A 7,968-nucleotide genomic window follows, 5' to 3' on the forward strand; every position below is an offset into this window, starting at 1 on the left:
ATGAAAAGATAAAGGAGGTGACGATATTTTCCAAATATAAAAACAAAGGGTTCATGTTTAAAAAGATGGAGTTCATAATATTTGGACAGTTAAAAGAGCCTGAAAGAAGGCGATTGATTAACAAGATATTTTCCCAGGTTCTTTCAGACGTTTGAAACTTTTTAAGTGAAGGCTGGTTTTATATTGAGTGAGGATCAGAGAATCAATTTTAAGCAATCTTCATCCTTGAAATCAAGGTTGGTTAAGTTTTAAGAGCCGATATTGATTTTGATTAAAAAGCAAATTATTTAGGAAATTATTATCATTTCTTTTTAACTTCTCATAAAAGGTGAACATTTTGGTTAACCCAAAATATCTCACGAACCAATAAATTTAGGGACTTGAATTAAATTTTGTATTATATTTCGTGCAACGAAAATTAATCTTTTCAACAATTGGTACATTTTTAAGAAAAATCAAACTGAAAGTTTTCTTACAAAAAAATTCGAATTAAATATCTTTTCAAAATTTGTTTCCAAATTTCTTTTCAAAAATTTAAAATATTTTCTTTAAACTTATGTTATCTCACAAAAAATATTGTTTTCGAAGTTCAGTTAGTTTTATAAGAATCCAAAAGTCCGTTTTACCAGAAATAAAAGAGCCTGGGATGCGACCTACACTGATAACTTCCCGTCCCGTCTGTCGATTTGTCTTGTTAAAAGTTTATAATGTACTCGTATCAATTTTTACTAAATTTGCGTACTATTTTTTGTAGATTTTATTTTTTATGAAAAAACGGACTGTTGGATTTTTATATAAAAAATTACTGAATATCGAAAACAATATTTACTGTGAAATAAAATAAGTTTGACGCCAATATTTTTAATTTTTGAAAAGTTATTAGAGTCGAAAGTAAATTTTTACCAAGTTTTAGTATTGTTTTTTTTTGTTTAGAGTTTTTTTTTCTTGTAAAAAAGCTGTTAATTCGATTTTGTTCAAAATTTTATAGAATGTTAACAACAATACTTTTTTTTTTTAAATAGAAGTAGTTTAAAGCCAATATCTACAATTTTTAAAAAGATATTTAAGTCGAAAATCAATATTTACCAACTTTTATTATTTTTTTTTTTAGGTTTTTGTTTTTTGTAGGAAAACTGTCAATTCGATGTTTCTAAAAATTTGATCAGATGTCAAAAAGATTATTCTTCGTTGCACAATATTGTTTTGGAGATGAAATCTTATTTTAGTCGTAAAATTTTGGAGCTGACACATTTTTTTTCAGTTTTTTTGATTTATAAAAAAAAACATTAAATGGATGTTTTTCGAAAAATATACTTCTTTGATATCAGGTTACAATATATTATATAAAATTTAATTCTAGTCTCAAGCGCTTTTGGTCCGTAAGATATTTAGGGTTAACTAAAATGTTCACCTTTTTTTCAAACTGCTATGGTAAAAAAACCACCCACGCAATTTTTTTGAGAGCCCTGTCTGCATCTTTCTGCCTTTTTATCTGTATAACAAAATTTATTTGAAATCGATATATCTTCTGGATCTTGAGCTATGGACGACGAAAAAAATGTCGCGAACGTACGGACGTACATACGTACACAAGCGCGTACAGACATCTTTCTAAAAATCTTTTATTTCGTGTCTAGGGACCTCGAAACGTCGAGAAATGTCAAAATTTTCAATTTGACAAATCGGAACCATTTCAATAACTTCCTATGGGAAGTTAAAAATAAAAACCTACAAAGCAAATAATAAAAGTTATTAAAAATTGGTTTTCCAAATTTCTTTTCAAAAATTAAAAATTAAAAATATTTTCTTTAAACTTATTTTATCTCACAGAAAATATTGTTTTCGACATCCAGTAATTTTTATAAGAATCCAAAATTCCGTTTTACCAAACAAAAAAAACCTATATAAAAATAGTACGCTAATTTGGTAAAAATTGATGTTCTCTTCTCGATATCTTTCATATTCAAAACATTAGTTCTCCTAGAGACCCGTTTTGCTCAAATTTTTGCCTGATTTTTCCGATTACACGCATATTTGGACGAATAAATGGATCAGAAAGTGCACGATATGTATTTTGATTTCAACGCCCGTTTTTATAATGAGCTTAAATAACTTTAATGAATTACTGGATTGTTTACACGGTTCAAATTGGACAGCCGAGTTGGACATAAATATTATATCGTCCATATAGTTCAGAAGAATAAGCTCCTGATCACATAAAAGCCCAAAGTAGCGTTGAAGCTCAACAGGGGAAATTATGTAATTGATTTTGGAGAAAATGATGATGTACTTTACTATTATTTTCTTGTAAACAAGCTTTAAAAAGGCAGCCCCATGGTATGGTGGTTAGTGCGTTGGTCTGTAATACAAGAGGTCTTAAGTTCGATCCCTGCCTGTGACACCTAAAGTATTTTTCACGGGTGCTGCCTGTTGCGAGGAATTGACAAATTCTCCAAGAGTAATTCTTGTCATGAAAAAGTGCTTTCTCAAATTATCCGTTCGGGTTCGGCTTAAAACTGTAGGTCCCCTCTATCCCTAAAATTACTCGCACAAAACAATGGATGAGTGTTGTAAGTTGCTAGGCCCTGGATCTCCACGAACTGTTGCGCCACCTTATTTTTTAAACAAGCGTTAACGTTATGGTTAGAATAAAGTGCGATATGGGAATATTGAGTAAACATTTCCATATCTTTAATACTAAGGAAAAAAGAAGTGGACCTAAGTAGCTACCTTAGGGAACTCCAGAGATAGCAGAAATCAAGAAAACGTCAGGAGATGATTGTAGACGCAAATTTCTAGGTACCACAAAAGGCAAAAATAAATTGATCTAAAACTATCCTTCTATCTTTTTTTCTGTAAAATTGACTTCAGCAACAAATTCAGATTAAAACACTGGGAGTCGCCCAACTGGCTGAGTGCCTTTACAAAATGATATGACAAAAAGAAACCCTTTTTGTGTTTTTCGTTTCATTTAACTTGTTATTGGTAAAATATACCAAAAACAGCTATAGATACATTTTGGCAGAAGGGAAATTTAAAAATAAATGTAGATACATACTTTACATAATATAAACACAATAATGTCCTCATACTCATACATACATGTGTATAGAAACCACTGATTGATATGTTTCTCAGTTAAAGTGTTTCCAAGCGATTACATCGAAATCACAATTTTTCACTTCATATAACCGATTGTTATACATTTCCGGCATTCCATTCCATTGATGGACTTGCGTGTTTCCTTCGCACGTTAAAATCACTGTCAATATCCATTTAAGATCAAAAAATGGGAAAGTGATGATGATGTGAGTGTGTTATATATTTTATAAAAATAACAATATATGTATGTATCAACTGCTATATTTAACAACCGCCCATAATGGGGAGAGTAAACTGTTTTGACTTCAGGTTAAAAAAAAATAAATATTGAAAAGGCCTTAACAAGAAAAAAAAATATTTTGTTACTTTAAATTTAAATAAAGTTTAGAATGGTTTTTAATCACTTTTTTTTACAAAAATGTTATTTTTTTAAGAACTTTATTTGATGTTAAAATTATACCACATAAGTGTTATTAATATTTATCATCATTAAATTGGGTGGCACAACAGTCCGTTGGGAACCACGGCCTAGTGGCTTACAACTCTCAACCATTCCTGTGTGCGAGTACTGTTGTCAGAGATGGAAGGGACCTACAATTTTACGCCGAGTCCGAACGTCTAATTTAAGAAAGCACTTTTTCATGACAAGAATTACTCTTAAAGGATTTGTCAATACCTCGCAAGAGGCAGTACCCGCGAAAATTAATTTTTTTTAAATTAAGGTCTCAAAGGCAGGGATTGCACCCAAGACCCCTTGCATGACAGTCCAACGCACTAACCATCGTGCCACGGGTACTACTCAATATACACTTAAAGTTTTTTTTTCTTCAGTTTGTCTGTAGCAAGAATACAATAATTGTATTATATAGAGTCCAGTGTTTTATTTTTTCGAGACAATCCTTGCAACTATTTACATATATTGATTGTGGATATTTGCTTTCATCATTGAACATCAACGTTTATGCACGAAGCATAGAACATTGCGAATAAGGCAATTTATTTTTGAAATACTACATTCTACTAATTATGGACAGCGTAAGTCAATATTGTAAGGTTTTTCACGCCTAAAATATGAACTGGATATTTGTTTACAATTTGAAACGAATGTTTCATATCTTATTTAAAATTCTTTATTTAATATTAAGTAATTTAAGTTTGATGTTCAAATGATAGACATGTGCATTCAAGAGGACACAAGCGTCCACAGGTTTTCCTTAAAACCCATCTTTGTCTATCAACTCCTACTCTCAACTTCCCGTGGTGAACATCGAGAGCCTAGTAAATCAACAGGATATTGGGTTCCAACCCCAGTTTAAAGTTGTTGGGGGCAGCAAACGAGAGAAGGGGGATGGGTGTTTTTAATAAGGCACCTCTCCTTATCCAGACGGCAGCGGAGGAATTCCCGAGATGGAATCAACGGTGGCGTCTACAGTTCCAGTAAGGCTGAACTACTTAGTGAACACCTTATAGGGCTTTTTCGACTTATTCGGAGCCCAGCCCTATAAGGAGAAGTTAAATCCGGCTCCCCATCCTTGGAGTTATACTTAGGATCTGGTCCTCCAGGTTGGGGGTTGTGCCCTCGGGGTGACTTCCTGGAATCGGATACAGACGGATTCACTGTTGACAACCTATGCAAACAAATTATGGAAAACGAACTTCGGATATGAACGTGGAATGTTAGGTCTCTTAACACACCACGTGCGGCCGCAGAATTGGCGGAGGCTCTAGACTGCTATCAAGCAGACATCACCCCCATCCAGGAAATACGATGGGATGGGCCAGGCAAAAAGACTGCTAATAAGAAAACCAACAGCGCTTATTTAGATGCGGCTTCGTCTTTGGAGGCAGACTTAGGCAAGAAGTCTTGAGCTATAGGTGCATCAATGAGCGCCTCATGACCATACGCATCAAGGCTAAACTCGGCAACATCAACCTGATATGCGCGCAAGCCGCCACAGAAGAGAAAGATGACAACACCAAAGATATGTTCTTCGAGCTCCTAGACAAAACATATGAGCAGTGCCATAGCTACGATATTAAAATTGTCCTGGGCGATATTAATGCCAAGCTAGGAAGGAAAGACATCTTTGGTGGAATAATCAGGAAGAACAGCCTGCACGACAACACTTCCGACAACGGATTCAGGCTCATAGATTTTGCTGCGGGCCGAAACGTCATGGTAGCCAGTACGCGTTTTCTACATCTCAACATCCACAAAGGAACTTGGACTTCTCCATATAAATCTACCGTCAACCAGATTGACCATATTACGATCGATGCCAGACACGCTTCCAGCATCATGGATGTACGAACTTTCCGAGGAGCTAACATCGACTCGGACCACTACCTCGTTGTAGCCAAGGTAGCACTTCGGGTTTCCAAACCCAAGGCAAAACAGGGAGGTGCTGGGAAAAGGTACAACGTCGAACGGCTACAATCGCCAGAGATCGCCAAATCCTTTTCCGACCGAGTTACAAGTAACCTCTCTCGGAGTTCTCTGCCGCCAACACAATGTATCGAAAACCAGTGGCATCATTGCCAAGATGCAATCAGAGAAGCCGCCTCTGATGTGCTGGGTTTCAAACAGCCACCAACAAGGAACCCCTGGTTTAATGAGGAATGTCGGCAGGCAAATGTAGCCAAACAACAGGCACGCAAAGCTGTGCTGCATAAAAGGACGAGAGTTGCTCGTGAGCTCTATGAGCAGAAGAAGCGAGAGGAACGCCGAATTCTCAGAAGGAAAAAGAGAAGGTAAGAGAAACGTGCGGTCAAAGATGTTGAGAGGTTTAAAAGTAGGAATGAAGCTCGAAAGTTTTATAAACCGTTGAAACGAAATTCACAGGTACATAAATCTTGAACCGAAGGCTGCAAAGACGAAAGTGGAAACTTCATAGTGGAACCACAATCAATGCTGAGCATATGGAAGGACCACTTCTGCAGACTGTATAACGGCGACGACGAACTGAATTCCGTTGTCCAGCAGGATGATCAATTCCACATATCTAAGCTGAAGTCTAATAAAGCCATTGGAGCGGATGGCTTGGACAACTAGCTCTTTAAAGCAGCTGGAGATAAGTTGGTTAGGAGATATGGTCGGACGAAAGGATGCCCGATGAAGGAACCTTAGTATTGTTTGCCCGATCCTGAAAAAGGAGAACCTCTAAACTGCGCCAACTAAGAGGAATCAGTCTACTTAACATCGCCTATAAAATCATCTCTGCCGTAATATGTGAACGTCTAATACCCATCGTCAATAACCTGATAGGTCCTTGTGTGATTGGAGTGTGGTTTTAGACCAGGAAAGTTCACAGTTGATTAAATATTCACATTACGGCAGATCCTGGAGAAAAAACCAAGAACACCAACTCGACACCCACCATCTTTTCATCGATGTCAAAACCGCATATGACAGCATCTACAGGGACGAGATGTATAGAGTCATGTCTAGTTTTGGCATCCCTCCCAAACTCGTCCGTTTGTGCAGGATGACCATGGAGAATTCACCCTGCTCCATAAATATTGGAAACAACTTAACAGAACCTTCGATGTCAAAAAAGTTTTTAGACAAAGTGATGCGGTGTCATGTGATTTTTTTAACATCGTACTTGACAGAATAGTGCAGGGCTCACACGTCAACACTAGACGCACTATCTTTCAAAAGTCTGTCCAATTACTAGCATATACTGATGACAATGACAAAATCGGAAGAACTCAGAGTGATGTCAATGGGGCTTTTGTGAGTATTGAGGCAAAAATGGGTTTAACGGTTATTGAGGGCAAAACAAAGTACATGCTGTTGTCAAGAGAGGACATACAACACCGACGTCTTGATCAAAACGTCACCATCGACAGACGTAACTTTGGGGTAGTCAAGGACTTTGTCTACCTAGGCTCCGCTGTAAACGCAGAAAACACCAGCGCTGAGATCAAACGCAGAATAACTCTTGCTAACCGCTGTTTCTTTGGACTAAGAAAGCAATTGAGTGGTAAAGTCCTCTCTCGAGGGACCAAAGTGTTGCTATATAAGACCCTTATCATCTCCGTCCTGCTATACGGTTCAGAAGCATGGACTATTACAAAAGCGGATGAAAGCACCTTGGGTCGGTTCGAGAGAAAAATTCTTCGTGTGATCTACGGTCCCGTATGCATCGAAGGGGAGTGGAGAAGAAGATGTAACGACGAGCTGTACGGGCTGTACAGCGACGTAGATTTATCCAGAAAGGTAAGAGTCCCACGACTAAGATGGCTGGGTCGCGTAGAGCACATGGAAACCAATGTTCTGGCCCGGAAAGTCTTCGAATCCACACCCACAGGACAGCGCAGTAGAGGAAGACCGCGAATCAGGTCTCGCGCACAAGTGGAAGGTGACCTCACCCAACTTGGAGCACGAAAGTGGAGACATCTATTTATTGTATATAATATATACCCACCTACAAACCTGTAAATATTATATTTCTATTTAATAAGTCTGTAAGAGATGAAAATTCTCTAATTGATGAAATAAAGTAAAACATCTAGCTAGGTACCGATCTAGATGGAGAAGTTTGGGTGAGGCCCTAGTTCACACAGGACTGTAGCGCCACCTTAAGTAAGTAAGTAATTTAAGGAATATCTATCAATGTTAAAATTAATGCATAAAACTCTCTTAAAAATATGAACTAAAATTTGAGGGAACTTGAAAGAGTACACAATTTTTACTTTGTCAATTCAACAAATTATTCCGCTTACAATAACTTTGGAGCATTTTCTCTTCTTTGTAAATTTGTATTTAATTCCAGCTGAACCAAATATTTCTCGAATTTATACAATAATTGAGGTTTAAAGCTTTTATACTACGGTACTGCATACTCAAAACAACATTGTCTC

At 36.8% G+C, this 7,968-nt stretch overlaps 1 protein-coding gene across 7 annotated transcripts in view; it reads right to left on the reverse strand.

Moving 5' to 3' along the window:
- The window catches only part of LOC129946580 (uncharacterized), a 490,943-nt gene that overhangs the window by 173,444 nt on the left and 309,531 nt on the right, over positions 1-7,968 (reverse strand). The window lies entirely within an intron of this gene.

Source organism: Eupeodes corollae, chromosome 2 (genome assembly GCF_945859685.1).
Source record: "Eupeodes corollae chromosome 2, idEupCoro1.1, whole genome shotgun sequence".
Classification (NCBI taxonomy): domain Eukaryota; kingdom Metazoa; phylum Arthropoda; class Insecta; order Diptera; family Syrphidae; genus Eupeodes; species Eupeodes corollae.